Raw genomic sequence first — 17,004 nt, 5'->3', positions numbered from 1 at the left:
ATGGATTGGTAGAATCAACATCATCAAAATGTCCATATTTCCTAAAGCAATCTATAGGTTCAATGCACTCCCCATTAAAATACCAAGGGCATATTTCACTGACCTAGAAAGAACTCTCCAAAAGTTCATTTGGAACAATAAAAGACCCCGAATAGCCACAGCAATCCTGAGAAAGAAGAGTAAAGTAGGATGGATCTCAATACCGGACTTCAAACTGTATTACAAAGCCACTGTTCTCAAAACAGCCTGGTACTGGCACAAGAACAGACATATAGATCAATGGAATAGAATTGAGAACCCAGATATCAACCCAAATCAATATGCTCAATTAATATTTGACAAAGGAGGCACAAATATACAATGGAGTCAAGACAGTTTCTTCAATAAATGGTGTTGGGAAAATTGGGCAGACACATGCAAAAGAATGAAACTAGATCACCAACTTACACCATACACAAAAATAAACTCAAAATGGATACAGGACTTAAACATCAGACGGGAAACCATAAAAATACTAGAAGCATCCACAGGCAGCAAAATCTCAGACGTATGCCAAAAGAACTTCTTCACTGATACTGCCCCTAGGGCAATGGAAGCTAAAGAGAAAATAAACAAATGAAACTACATCAAAATAAAAAGCTTTTTTACAGCAAAAGAAACCATCAACAAAACAACAAGAAAGCCCGTGGTGTGGGAGAACATATTTGCAAATAACACCACTGATAAAGGTTTAATCTCCAACATCTATAGACAGCTGATACAACTAAATAAAAGGAAGATGAATGATCCAATTAAGAAATGGGCAATGGACCTAAATAGAATATTTTCAAAGAAGACAGAAGGAAGGCCAAAAGGCACATGAAAACATGCTCAAAGTCACTAATTATCCGAGAGATGCAAATCAAAACAGCAATGCGGTACCATCTCACACCTGTCAGAATGGCCAACATCAACAAATCAACAAATGACAAGTGTTGGCGAGGCTGGGGATAAAAAGGAACCCTCGTGCACTGCTGGTGGGAATGCAGACTGGTGCAACCACTGTGGAGAACAGTGTGGAGTTTCCTCAAAAAACTGAAAATGGAACTCCCATTTGACCCAGTAATCCCACTCCTAGGAATATATCCCAAGAAACTAGAAACACCAATCAGAAAGAATATATGCACCCCTATGTTCATAGCAGCACAATCTACAATAGCCAGAATTTGGAAACAGCCTAGGTGCCCGTCAGCAGATGACTGGATCCAAAAACTATGGTACATCTACACAATGGAATACTATGCTGCCATAAAAAAGAAGGAATTCTCATCATTTGCAGCAACCTGGATGGAATTGGAGAACATCATGCTGAGTGAAATAAGCCAATCAGTGAAAGAGAAACACCACATGACCCCACTCATTTGTGGATAATAAAGATCATTATAAACTGATGAACCAAAAGATAGATATAGAGACAGTAAAGCAACAAGCAGATTGTCAAATTACAGTGGGGAGGGGAGGAGGATCTGGGGGAGATAATAGATCAATCGAAGGACTTGTATACATGCATATAAGTACAACCAATGGACATAAAACTCTGGGGAGGGAGGGGATGTGTGGGAGGGAGGGGGCAAAAAAAATCAATAAAATATGTAAAAATAAATAAATAAATAAATAAAATAAAAATAATGATCACATATCTACTAATAAATATTCTATGAAGCAAATTTGTGACTTTCTACCATCCTTGACCCAGGATTTTCAGTCTTACCTTGAAAATGCTATGACACATGACTTCAAACCACAATCTCATAGTTTAACTCATTTTAATTTCCAATGTTGCTTTTCTATTAACATTCTAATAGTTCAGGTTCAGAGGTAATCTTCAAAATAGTGGAGGGTTTTATTTGTTTTTTGTGAGGGTTATTTTTTGGGGGGAAAGAGGTTGTTCTGTAGGAAACAAACAGTTAAATTAAGAATAGGCAATTTTCTAGAAGGGTGGCGGAAAAGAGATATCCAACCATACAACCCTGACACATGCACATAAAATGCCACCACATCTGAGTTGTATTCTTACTTTCAATGCAATGAAAATATACCCATGGTCATGAGAGTTTTGCAATACGACTATAAAAGGTAGACAATCACAATGACCTGCAGATGTTTTTTTAATAATTCCTATCAACTCATCTGATCTTTATAGTGTTTGGTGTCTGCCTGTTTATGTCACAGAGAAGGAAAATGATGTGCCCAAGAGCTCACAGATTCACCCTGTGCCCTTGAGTCCTACACCAGTGGATTCTCTATTATTTGCCTGCAAAATACAGAGAATTAGTTTATCTCCTTTTCAATCTCTAACCACATTGTATAGCCTTTTAAAATATCTAATTAAATGCTGAACTTGCAATTTGCCATCTAAGATCCCTGTTCTCTTTTCATTCTGTAAATGAATGTGAGTTTGAACTGGTTCTACCAGCTCTGAAATACCTGTTTGGTCCCCATGACAATAATGTGCTGTCACTTTGAAAAAGAAACAAGTTGAGTCACCTCCTGGAGTTTTTCACTCTTTAGGTCCCAAACCTCTCAGATTAGATGAACTCTCCTATTTAGGAGTAAGGAGGGGTGGGGGAACGGGGGAGTTAAGTTTCATGTCACAGTGCAACACCCCAGTGGAGAAATACAAAAGAAGGGAAAAAATCCTAAGTGGGTAAGAATGAGGTGAAGCCAGGTTTCAGGGTCTCAGCCACACCTCAGAGACAAGCTGAGCTGAACCCATCCATGACTCCTTCCTAAAACATGAAAATTGCTCAGGAGGAGCCGCTCTCCCAATTGCAGCCCTGTTCTGGGCCTCAAGTTCCCAAGCCTGCTTTCCTGGCTGGTGCTTTCTCAGTGCATCCCACCTCCTTTGTTATATTTTCATGTTGGTCCGTTCAGCTCACTAAAGCCAGCTTTTTGCATAGTAAAACTTAATATGTTTAAGGACAAACAGTTGGAGGCCTGCTTCCCAGGGGCTGGAGTGACGAATAACATGAGGGGCATTTTGGCCTTGAGGGCTGCCCATTTGGCAGGTCCCTGATTGTAAGGAGAGACCAGCCAGAGCTGCTTTCTATCAGGACTCCAGAAGGCATTGCCCTAAGCTCCAAGGTGGAGCTGTTTACCAATATCGTCATCTCTCCCCAGATGCAGTTGCTACTGCAGCTAATTAAGAGAACAATTAAGACCAAGGCAATCAGTCAAGTACACAGACCTCAGTCATCTTCCCAGCTCTTGGATGCTGTGCTGCTCCCAGAGGGCTGAACCATACTCAGTCATTCAGAAAATGACAGGAAGAATCTATTAAATATCTGAAAACCATAAAAATGCAATCATACCGTTCTTTAGCTGAGCCATCCACCAGAGACCAATGCCTGGCAACTTTAGAAACTTAGCAGTCCTCTCAAATTCACATGCTCACAAATACAAAGATTAATCAAAGCAGCTCAAATCAAAATTTAATTACGAGGCGGGGATGGGAGAAACTGTGCTGGCCATTCTCCTGTTTTTTCTGGTTTATGACTGATCAATACCTCTTGTATCAGCCAAATGCATGACACAGTCCATGGGGTATCTTTAGAAAGGAAGTAACAGATTAAATATTGAGCTAAACAATTTAATCTTCTCCTGGAAGAATTTTCAGATATTTGTAAAGGTAAATCCTATTAGAGGGAAATAGTCTCCATGTGTTAGATTATACAGCCTTGTTGGGAGAGGTTCATAAACACAGATACACTAGCCACTAAAACAAAACTTCCCCTAGTGGCATAGCAAATGGAGACCAGAAAAAATTTTCCCTTAAAAAAGAAAGCCATTATCCTATATAATAAAAGGCTAATATGTAAATTGTCCCCTTGACTGGAAGTTCAACCAGAAGTTCAACTAGGGAGTGGGGCCGGCGGACCAACTGCTCATGGTCTCCTTCCTCCGGCTTGCTTGGCCTAGACCCTACCCATGAATGAATTCATGCACAGGGACTCTAATATATGTCCTATATAATAAAAGCATACTATGCAAATAGACCAAACAACCGGTGGGCAGGGGGCAGGACCAGTGAGCAAGTGGTGCCAGGTCAGTCAAGGAGTGTGCCAGAGGGAAGGGGAAAGGGATGGTGATCGAGGGGTGGCAGCAACCAGTGTCAGTAGAGGGGTGACCAAGGGGCAGGGCTGGCCACTCACTGGCCAGCCCTGTACCCTGATCAGCCCATCCAGTCACCTCCCACAGAGGGGAGCCAGACTGCGGCTTAGGACAGTCAGTCAGACATCCCTTGAGGGCTCAGGATTGCAAGAGGGGGCAGGCCAAGCTGAGGGATGCCCCCTCACCAAGCGCACAAATTATTGTGTACCAGGCCTCTAGTGTGTATGGCCAGATTACTATGATCTCTGAATGCATAATAATCTGGCCACTCAGTGTATATCCTATATAATAAAAGGCTAATATGCAAATTGTCCCCTTGACCAGGAATTTGACCATTAGGCAGGCCAGCCAACCATCTATGTCCCCTCCCCCTGGCCATGCTAGCCGGACCCCACCCATGCACAAATTCATGCACCAGGCCTGAATTTTGGTCTGAAGCCATGGCCCATGCTCTATGCAGTCCCCAACAACATGTTCATTCAACTGCTCAAAAGCCTTGTACCATCTGCTATAGACCTTTGTTGGCACTGGCCAAGAATAACAAATACCCATATATATACAGCTGATGGAAGAAGCTGGTTTTTATCTTATTAGCTCTTGCCAAACCCATCCCAATGTCACAGATTAGCTGGTGATCTTCAGATGGCTAATTGTAGGGCTACTTTCCCTCCTCATTGGGTGTTACAGACCAGAATACTCTTCTAACCTTATTGTAAAATCATCCAAGGCTCAGAAATTGAACAACCAAGATACACTCAGATCAAGGTTGGTGTGTGTGTGTGTGTGTGTGTTTTCATCACTGTGTACTTACAGGCACATACACACACACATACACACACACACACACACATATACTCACACTAAATAAAGCTCATGTTTTAAGCTAAATATGGTACTACTCCTCTGAAATGTATAATAGCTGTAGAATGATATGCTATAGTCATTTCCTGATAGAGAATGAAAGCCAAACATACATTCTTTTAAGAACTAAATTCTGCACTGGCATTATTTCTACTATGATATTTTAGTGCACCCATGTTACCATTAAAATTTTTAAACTACCATTTCAAATATCCTTCAACCAAACTACTACTATTAGAAAGAAATTTGTCCAATTCTTATTGCTTTTCCTTCCTTTTAAATGGAAAAGCAACTGATCAAAAATCAATTGCTCAGATAGATATTCACAAGGAGAAGCAAGTTCAAAGCTCTACATTAATACTCCAAATCTGAGAAATGTCCAGAATGGACAAAAATGGTAGAAATTCAAGGCGAGTGGGGAGGGCAGAAGGCAATGGTTTTCAAGCCTTGCCTTTTCCCTGAGTAATTCAAAATGATTTTATAATGATTTTTTCAGGCCATTAGCCCAAAATGTTGTCTGATACCTATGACTGTTTTGAAAAGGAAAAATAAATTAAGCAAGAATCAGCCACTAAATTTAGGAAGATAGTTATGCCTTTTTGTAGCAGCCTTTTCTTTCATCTCTGCCTGCACTGTAAATAGATTTCTTTTTATCAGAAGAAACATTGGTCTCTACTTGTAAGGTACAATCTTCCAAGACAATATTTTCATACCAAAAAAAAAAAAAATCAATCTCTTGACTCAAATAGGATCAACTGACCACCAAAGTTCTTTGTTAAGAATCTCTTTTTGCCATTTAAAGAAATATTAAATAAAAAGGGAAGATGCAAAGAATGTCCTCTACAACAAAAGAAAGCATTTCACAATAGACAATGTATCTTCCTCTCCTGAGTGGCAAAGATTTCGTTCACTTATATATTTTAAACAGGCTGTTTAGAAACTAGGAAGAAAAATGTCAAGCCAACGAACAGTAAAATTTTCCAATCATTCTTGAGGAGCAGAGAGAAAGAAAGAAACCTTCCTACTTATCTCCCTGCAGCCAAAATATATTCACACACAAGCTCTCTGGGAAGTGGCTCCTCTGAAATCTGAAATCTTTGTCTTTACATCACATAAAAACCAATTTAGAGGTGAAAAATGTAAGTCCAGACTATATTTAGATATGTTAGTCATTATTTCTTTACTAACCAAACACAAAATGAGTTCATCCACTTGATCTGAAACTACTTAGGTGTTCAGTTGAATGCAATTTTTCATTCTTCTTTCAACATTTAGAAACCCACAGGATTAGAAGAATTATATGAATAATTTTTGCAAAACAATTCACTTTGAGGATTGTTACTAGGATATTCCTAGAAATGTTTGTTTTAATATGCAGCTAGCTTTGACTATCTCAAAAAAAAAAAAATCCAAGGAAGTTTCTACTGAAAAAGAAATTTCTAAGAGGAACGAACACTCATCATTATAAACCTCTGGTTTCTGAGCTTACTGAGATTTGAGTAAAAACTGGGTATTAAAAAACATGCATTTTCTACCAGTATTTAATCTGGTAATCTATTCTGAATATCTTCTAAAAATAACAAAATGAAGGCTATTTGCTCATTTGGGGCATACTATGTGAATCTCATTTCACATATCTCTTCCGGAAGACTGACTGTAAACAAGCTTCATGGGAGGAAAATCATGTCTTAGTCCTTCTTTATATACACTGCACTTTAGAACAAGTCTTCTGTACAGTACACACTGTACATTTTGTATGAAATATTTTTTTCATTTCTTGATTATTGGTTGATTGATTAAGAGGAGTTTTTAATTTAATCAGCTTGATTTGTCCTTTGCTTTTAAGTAGACATCCCAAAGGATGCTTAGTATTATATTAGGTATTTCTTGCTAATCCTTTCTAGAAACTTGGAGAACTCCAAGTTTCTATAGACCAGGCCCCCGACCAATAACATCACATCCTCCTTGGCTAACTTCTTCTAGGTCACACAGCAGAAAGTGGTGGAACTAAGAATTTCTTTAACTATAAACTAGTTCCATACATTTTTTATATAAACTATTAGAGGCCTGGTGCATAAAAATTGTGCACTTGCCAGAGAGTGGGGAGGGAGGTTCCCTCAGCCTGTCCTGTGCCCTCTCACAGTCCAGGAGCCCTGTGATCAATCACCCCAAAGAGGTAGGTCCTGCCCACCCAGCTGGGGCTCTGCAATGGGTAGCCCTCCTCCCCCAGGGATGCCCCACCCACCTGCCACAGCCAGCTAGTCTGTGGCCTGGGCCTCCCTCTGCAGGGTGATCATGGGGCAATGACCAGGCCCCCGACCAATAATATCACATCCTCCTTGGCTGGCCTGGCATCAATGAGTGTCATAGTATGTCCATCCAGAAGATTATCCGGACAGTTGTTCTGCTGTTGGGTCATTCAGTTGATTTGCATTTTATGCTTTTCTTATTATAGATTATGTCCTTTTAAAATAGAAAAAGAGGCGGTGAAAAACTGTATTTACTTGCCTGGACTATTATAACTGCCTCCTAATGATTTTGCCATTTTCTATCTCATCCACTTCTCTATTTTCACCAGACATGACTGCATTTTCCCCAGAGTTTTATTTAAAGTGGTATTCATTTTGGAAGTCCTAAGTTCTAAATGATTATCCTCAGGACCAAGATATCCAAGAACTGCTGGTGTCCCCCATCCCCAGGGCCCCTTTTGCTTCATTCTCTCACAGTACACACCACATTGAATAGCAATTATTTTTTTTGCCTTCCTCCCCACTTAGACTGATGGGAACCAATTCTGTTATCTTGATATCCTAAGAAACTGACATAACATTCTAAATAACACATTGTCAGTGCTAAGTGTCAGGGTTCTATAAGTGCGTGGAAAGACGAATGAACATAACTGAAGACATCCTCCCACCAGACAGTTGACGTTTTCAAAATAAAGGTTGCTAATCTGTCTTCACATCTGTGAAGACTGTTAAGACATACCAGTTGACAAAAGTTTAGAGTCACCGGGAGGAAAAATGTTTATTCCTTTAATCCCAGGGTGTTAGCTTAGATGCTCCAGCTTTACAATCATCCAATTCAAGATTGCTGGAATCGTACCTTTCCATTTGGTTGTATGGATGAGAAGAATGAGCACAAGCAAGTGGCCGCCTAGATTGAGAATTTATTCATATGCTCATATAAAAATAATTGAACAACAAAGCACTGTTTTATCACTTTCTCTACAGTGGCACACAAGAGGCATTTGTGGACCCACAACAATTTTGAAAGCATAGTTCTAGGGAATAGTGCTATGTAATCATGAAATTACACTTGAGGTAAGATTTAATTATCATTTTCACCTTTCCAACACCTTTCATAAAGCAATGCTTAAAAGCTTTGCAAGACAAAATATTACCAGTAAAGTGATAACACGCAACAGTGAAAGCACAGGAAAGACCAACCAGCAGGCCTGGCCTGCATGGGAGCTTAGATTCAGGACATTATTCAAAATGATTACAGGTGGATGCCATCTAAGGGAGTTTATAAATTGGCTACAAGAGGGGAAGCTGTTGGGAAAAATAAATGGACTCTTGTTTCCTAAAAGAGATATTTTTATTTCCCAGAGAACTAAATAAGAAAGCCACTGGCTACCACAATTAGCAGTCACTGATCACAACATAAGAAACATGTCCTCATAATCAGTCTATTTTCACTATCAATCACAACCCACTCAACATTATCACTGAAAAAAATGCAGAAGGTAGAGGGTGGAAGCAGGTGGAGACCCTGATCTCTCATGTAACGGAGGGGATCCGTACAATGACAATAGCTACTTGACAATAAATCTTGTCCTGAACAGAAATATAAGATTATACCTAGTGCCCTAATTGCATTCATAAATTTCCAGCTCATTTTAAAAGTGATGAGAAAACTGTCAAGGTGATAAAAAAAAATAAGTAAAATGTAAGAAACTGTCACAGATTCAAGAACAGTTACTAAGAAGATCTAATAAGTAAATGCAATATGGTCTCTTGGATTTTAAGCTGCATCAGAAAAGTGGAAAACTGGTAAAATCCAACTGAAGTTTAGAGTTTAGTTAATAGGAGTATGTCGATGTAAAGTGTTAACATTAGAGGGACACTGGGTGAAAGGTGTGCGGAACTCTCTACCCTATCTGCAACTTGTCTTAAATCTAAAATTGTTCTTTGAAAAAAAAGTTTAGGTCGATAAATGCTGGTACTTATTGCCTCCCACAACCACATCAAAATTACAATTAAAATACAGAACCACCATCATTCAGAACTGCCTGAAATCTGGCTGAATGGAAATCCTACAACTAGAGAAGTAAGGAAGAAAGTACATTGAGACTGGGGTGTCACCCACACAGCAGTTCTTCCACTATAATCACAGCTGGACTTCATGGCCAGTTGGCCTGGAGGTTGAAAGGGGTTGAGCTAGCCTGTGTGTGTGTGTGTGTGGGGGGGGGGGGGGGGGGAAGGGTCTTGCTGGACTCCCTGGTTTTGCTAATTAATACAAACCACAATCAGGACTTTACTTAGAAATGAGACCAAAATATTTTTTTAATTCTTTAGCAAATTTATATATACACTTTTTCAATGTAATGATCATTTGCACTACAAGCCTATGTGCTCACTTTCTTTTCTCAGAATATTGAAGAACAAGCTGTAAGGGGTATGTTCCCAAGTTTTGCTAGTGTTCTGCCTTTAGGCTTCAAGAGGAAGATTGAGATTGAATTATAGAGGCATTGGGGTCCTGGCAGGAAATATAAGGCCTCATCAATTTGAGGTGAATTTAACAAAGGACTGATTCCCAAGGTATGGACAAAATTTGAAGAAATCAGCAAAGAATAGTATCTCCTCGGGGCCAGCAGTTATGAAGAGCTGTTACAGCAGCTCTTGTGAAGACGTCCTATACTGAAGGAACAAGGGGAGAACAAATTACTGGCAACTGAGAGATGAAGTATATCTAGATGGCCACCTGCAGAACATCAACTGGACACAAACCAGAGGGGTTAACACCCTGACTCTCCTCCCCTTCTACCTTCTGATTCTCTGCTGATGCTTCCTGGTAGCAAATCTACCTATAAACCAGAGCATAGAGTAGCCCACTGCTATACCCCACACAGGACAGCCCTTCAAAGGCACAGAAAAGTTTTGTCCTGGAGGGAAAACTGTACCCAGACCACTGACTTTGTTGGATGTTTATCCTGAATTTTAAAAAAAAAAATCAATCAATCTCTCTCTCTCTCTCTCTCTCTCTCTCTCTCTCTCTCTCTCTCTCTCTCTTTTTTTTTTTTTCCAGAGGAAAGGAAAGGGAGAGAGTGAGAGAAACATCAATGATGAGAGATATCATTGATCAGCTGCCTCCTGAGTGCCCCACACTGGGTATCAAGCCAACAACCTACGCATGTGCCCTGACTGGAAATTGAACCAAGATCTCCTGGTTCAAAGGTTGACATTCAACCACAAAGCCATGCCAGCTGGGCCTGTCCTGAATTTTCATTGCTATTGCACCTGTTAGTAATAATGCTAACCTGCTCATCACTCAGTTGCAAAATTTTTCTGAATCCAATATATCCAAATCATTTTGCATTTTTTAAACTCTTTGATGGGGGTCAATCCCACTCTGCCAAGATGCAGTCACCTCTGTGGGGAAAAAAGGCATTATTTGCCAAATAACTCAAGCTAGCACATCACAGAGGCCACTGAATTCTTTCAGCAATGAAGTGAACTTTAAAATACCCATATTCCCTTTGTGGCCTCACCTGGTTTCAAATAATAGTCTTCTTTCCTCTTTTAAGTCTATCCTTTATATTCTCTTTATCTGTAAAACCCTTTAAAGAATCCAGTTGCAAAGACTTCTCCCTAGAGACAAAGAGGAGAGATGGAGCAGAGGAATCGGGAAAATGCCATTGGAACACAGAGGAAACAAATGCCAATAACTGCAGACTTATGGCACTTAGAGATTCACCAGGGTTGGATTTTCTCAGTCTTAGATGTTGAATTACATGTAAGAAAAACTCCAAAATGGGTAAACATGTAAGGCAGTTAGAAGATAAAGGAGTGAGACCCATGAGCTGAACTTGGCAACTGAGCTGAGGAAAAGATGGCTAAGGGGAAAGAAAAAAAACTGGGTAGAATTGAGAGAGAGAGAGAGAGAGAGAGAGAGAGAGAGAGAGAGAGAGAGAGAGAGAGAGAGATATGGATCAAATAAACCTCATATTATGTTTGGGGTAATCAAATCTCACCTTTCTCACCTTTAGGATAGAGAGGCATAGGAATATGTGTGCCAATGAGCTAGCCAACAGGTAGGACTGATATTCCCAATATGTATACAGAAAGCACATGTAACAGGTATGCTCTGCTTTAATTTACTTAGATATCAAGAAAGTCACTTTCTTTAATGTTCACATGAAATATCTTCAAAGCTAACCACCAAAGGTTAATAGTGCTTCTCTTTCCCAGATATTCCCCAAAATACACAGGCTGTAATGTTGGTCTTATGTGTGTGTTTGTGTGTGTGTGTGTGTGTGTGTGTGTGTGTGTGTGTGGTGGTGTTGTTGTTGTTGTTGTTGTTTTCACAGCAGAATCTGTATTCATTCCATCACTCACTTATTTGTTTATTCATCCAATAAATATTTATTGAGCACCTACTTTGCATCAGGTACTGATGTAAATACTGAGGATGTAGGAGAGGAAAAGGAAACCAATATCTCTCACTCTAGTGGTCCAAGCATTCTAGTGGAGAGAGGTAGACCAAACAAACAGAAACTGAACCAGATAAGTTCAAAGATTCATGCTTCTTTGAAGGAAATAAAGTATGATGGACTATTAAAGAGAGCCTGCTAGTGAGAAGGAGATTACTCTAGATTGCAGGGTCTCAGAAATCATCACTGATGAGGTAGCATTTGGGTTGAGATCCTAGATGACCAAAAGGAATTAGCCAGGCAACAAACTGGAGCATGAACATTGGAGGCTCATGCCTAGAACAAGTGCAAAGGCCCTGAGGAGGAGTGGACTTCACTGATCTTACAAGGTATCAGGCCAGGAGTGGTTCACTCTTGGCCAGAAGCTATGTCTAAAGCTGGCCCTTCTTATGGACAACCTGGGTCCTGGTGTGCTAAGTCTGCATCAGGGGTCCAGATTCCTACAGACACCTCCTTGCCCCAAGAGCCTCTGACCAATCCCCATTAATTCACAAAATTTAATAGACTGGTGTAGCTCTGACAAAGGTTACCTGGAAGGAAAGGATCATGGAGTCCTTGGAAATAAGGTTTCGCCTCTTCCGAGTACAATGCAGGAGGGGAAATTTAATAAGTAACTTCATCTTGAAGAATTTTTTGCAAAACAATGGAAGCTGATAACAAAGTTAGTTGATATTCTTCATCACTAGAAATTAGACTGCCCACAAAGCATCAAAGGGTTGCTTTCTTAAAATAAAGAACTTAAGTTTAGCCCAAATAGATTCCCTACAAGATGTGCTTGGTGTGGTTCTCCTCAGGTAGGGAAGGAGAGAGTTCTAAACCAGCTGTAGCTCCTGGACAGAGACCATCACGGTACCATCATTAGCACCTGTGGGAAGTGATGAGATCTCAAAAAAGAAATAAAAATTTCAATGTAGAACAGGTCACAGTCAACAATGGGGTGGCTTTAAAATATGTCAACAAGTTCTTTGATATGCAAGATGGAGCCCAATTCCTATTCCCTTGAGTGTAAACTGAACTTGGTTACCCGAGGAACAGAATGTGGTAGAAGTGAAGTAGCATGACTTCTAGGATGAGAGGACATAAAAGGTAATGTGCCTCTCTCCTCACTCTCTCTCGGATCACTGGCTCTGGGGAAATCCAGCTGCCATGTCATGAAGACACTCTAGTGGCCATATGAAGAAGCCAGTGTGTCAGGTTACTGAGGCCTCCTGCCATTTGGAAGCTGGTCCTCTAGTGCCAGTCAAATCCTCATATGACTGCAACCCCAACTGATAATTTATTATAATCTCATAAAACACCTTGACCATAAAACACCACTCTCAAATTCCTAACCCACAGAAAACTGCAGTTTCTGAGGTAACAGATGTTAGTTGTCTTTAGCCACTATGCTCTCAGGTGATTTGTTATGCAGCAGCACAAGCAGTGAAGTCTGGAAGCATTTATATAGGACTCTATGGGAAGGCACCAAGCCCCAGAAATAATGCTGTGCTAGTGGTCAGTTCTCAAATTCTATCACCATGCTGGCATTGCCTCGGGCCATATCTATTATCTAGGAAGGCTAGGGAGTTAACAAATGTGTCTCAAATATAGGAAACCTCATGTTTTCCCTAGTTGTACTGTTAATAATCAGACTGTGCTTATATTGTTACTGTGTTTTACATTTTCTCACAATGCTAAGAGGCAACCTAATCAGCTAATGGGCACACAATAAAACAACTCTGATACCAAATCTGTCTCAAGACTGGAGGAAGTGAGCATGAAAAATTCAACTTGGAGTAAAAAACATCAACCCAGAAGCACAGAATTTCAGTACTTTTATTCAAGCTAATTAGTCTGGTGGCAGATAGAGTCCTGCCATTTTGAACGATCTGACTTGCTAAGCCCTAGATTTATATATCTCCATGTGCCAGTGTGTCTCTGTAGATTAAATGTTAAGAGAACGCAAAAACAAAGCAATATTATTTTGGAACCAAGAGATGTTATTCTCAAGCTCAGACTTCTTTACCTTCATCATATCTGCTTCCCAAAATATAAAAAATATCAAAAATCAGGAACTGTCAAAGGCAAATCAACTCAGATGTACCTATTCTGGGACTAGCATGTCAATAGTGTTTATACTTCTTCTTACAACGTATAGTCTAATTACCTCTGATTATATATTTAAGGAAACTTCCATGCACTGTAAACAGGACAAAAATATATCCCTTCAAGTTCATATTTCCTCCATCTGGCAGAAATTAGGAGTCCCCCATTCAGCTAAAGTCCTTGACTAGGACACTTCACCTCTGGGTTAAGGGATAGGGAATAAATAACAACAATTACTCATGAGCAACACATATTTCTTTTATTGCCCATCTCTCTACACTCTAAAAACCTCTAGCCTACAAGATGGTGTAATGGCAAGTTGAAAATCAGGATGGTACTACTAGTAGTAAGTATGACCTCCTAGCAAACTAACTTGGGTACCAACGTTGCCATGATTCTTTGCCAGTTTCAGGGATAATTGCTAAGGGTGGAAAAATGATAAGTGAACAGGGTGCTGACCCCCAAAATGGCCCTTTGTGTAGAATTGTTTGATTTTGGAATTCTTCCCCTCCTTTCTTAGATAGCTTTCCAGTGAGCCCTAAGAAATTCTTGCAATTCAGATACTAATCTGTTTTTCCCTGTGCTCCTGTCACCATAGTCTTAGAGTCAAGTGGTTTAAATTCCCAATTGGCAACCTCCAACCATTTCAGTTTGGGTTTTCATTCCCAGAATAGACTAGACTTCAAAATGACCCAGTAAACAAAAGCAGCATTCTTAGAGGGCTTCTCTCATGGGATGGTTCATGATTGAAGAGTAGGACCCCTCAGAAGAGCTGGGGATCTCAGGGAGCTTAAGGAAAAGACAAAATATCTGCAGATAGATGTTTTATGTTTATACAGATAGAAAGACTTTCCTTAGAGTCCTCTCAAACTGAACAGGGAAAAATGATTGTCATTTTTCTAATATTTAAATGATGCCTATGATAAGCCCAGCAGTGAATTTAGTATTTCAAGAACCCAATAAAAGAACAGTCAACTGACATTGGTTCCCAAGATGGTTTTAACTTCCACTCAGTAATAATGAACTATCAAATCATATGCCCATGTGTGGGTATATTTATTCATTTATTAAGCATCTTTTACATTCCAGGCACTATGCTAGACATTAAGTGAACATTGCTAAACAAACAAAACAAAAAAAGAGATGATTCCTATATTCATGAAGTTTACAATCTCGAGGGGAAGAATGAAATTAAATGGACATGTTGGGGGAGAAATATAGACAGAATAACTGATATCCAGAAACATGTATATTAAAATGGTACAACTGACCCAGTCAGGGAGGTCAAAGAAAGCGTCCATAAAGAAAAGCTAATTGAACTGCATTCTGAGGAAAAATGCATGAGTTATCTGGGGATTAGAGATTGGGGGTAAAACGCCAGATAAAGGGAGATCATGTACAAAGGACCTGAAAGAATATCATTGTAGCTGCATTGCCAAGATCAAGAAGAGGCCTGGATCAGAAAAAGCTATAAAGATGAACAAGAGGCAAACCACACAGAGCTTCTAGACCCGTGGTCAGCAAACTGCAGCTCGCGAGCTAAATGTGGCTCTTTGGCCCCTTGAGTGTGGCTCTTCCACAAAATACCACGGCCTGGGCAAGTTTATTCTGAAGAAGTGGCATTAGAAGAAGTTTAAATTTTAAAAATTTCGCTCTCAAAAGAAATTTCAATCATTGTACTGTTGATATTTGGCTCTGTTGATGAATGAGTTTGCTCTAGACCATGTAGGCAAAGGATTAGGTTCATAACCTAATGTAAATGGGAATCTATTGGAAAGTTTTAAGGAAAGAGACACAATTGAATTTTTGTTTTAACTATTTTCTAGCTATAGCATAGAAAGTAGGTAACAGAAAAGGCCCAGAAGGATGTAAGAAGACCAATTGGTACTACTACAGTTGTTCAAGTGAGAAGTGTTGTCTATGCCAGCATGGTTTGTGGGCCCCAATACCAATGTTGACCTATTGGTTCTTGAATGTTTTCATACCTCTCAAACCTCAGGCGAGACCAAATTATTGGGGAAATCTTTTGTTTTTAGATAAAAGATGAAAAAGCAAAAATTGCTTTGGCTTTGATGTGACCAATGCTTGTATACAAATACTTGGGAAAAAAAAAAAAAAAGTATACCACTTGCAGACAACCCCAGGCACATTGTTGTATAGTAAAGTGACAAAGTTGTAGAAGACCTTCCTATAAATCATCATCTATATCTCCTAATTGGTCTTTGGCTGGTAGAATGGCAACATTCTGGAAGGGCAAGGCTGCATCATGGGCCTCTTTGTTGGAGTGATTGATCACAGACAGAATCAGCAGCTTTCCTCTGTAAAAGCCTCCTGTCTTCTGACCTGTTCCATTTCACCTCTTCCTTCTCTCCAAGATCCTTCCTTCTGGCCTTCTCAACAAAATACTTCTGTCTGAAGAGGGTAAACCCACTCAAACAGACTTCTTAAACATCTCCTGGCCTACCAACATGCCAAGTTAATATCTATAATTCAGGTTGTTATTGCTGAGTAAATAATAATAATAATAATAATAATAAACTGTTGAAATTAATTCTACAACTGTTTTTCAATCTCATAGAGGATTTTTTATCTCCACTTTGCCTCTCTTCTAACAGCCTGAACTCTATGCTTGATCTTCAAATTATTTACCTACCTATAGTCTCATTTCTTCTGCATCTTGATTTTTTCTTCCAAACCTATTCTGAAAAACACCATCCTCTGATCAATGTAAGAATTGACCGCTTCTGCTCCCACAAATAGCACAGCACAACTGAATAATTAAAGTCACTACAAACTCTGATCCCAGATATATAGGGGCCAAAGCTCCACCTTCTATACTACCCTTGTCCTTGGTTCCTGCATTCACCTCAGTCACTGTTCCAAAATTCCCACATTCCTTATCACTTATATAGCATCTACAACACACCTTGAGTCTTAAGGGAGACAGAGCTATCAGAAAATCAGGCCATCAAGTGGAAATTCCTGAACCTACAACCTCCCTACATCTGCAATTCTTTATCCATGTACATCTACTCTATTACTCTATTCTTTGCCCACTATCGTCTGGCCACACTAGTCTCTCTGTTTCTTGAACAAGACAAGCCCAATCCCATCTCAGGGCCTTGGCTGCAGTTGTTCTCTGCTTGGAATGTGCCTTCTCTGCTCTTTACATGCTGACTCCTCCTTGGTATTCA

Source organism: Pipistrellus kuhlii, unplaced genomic scaffold, assembly GCF_014108245.1.
Source record: "Pipistrellus kuhlii isolate mPipKuh1 unplaced genomic scaffold, mPipKuh1.p scaffold_m20_p_13, whole genome shotgun sequence".
Taxonomy (NCBI): Eukaryota; Metazoa; Chordata; class Mammalia; order Chiroptera; family Vespertilionidae; genus Pipistrellus; species Pipistrellus kuhlii.
This window is presented reverse-complemented; position numbering follows the sequence as displayed.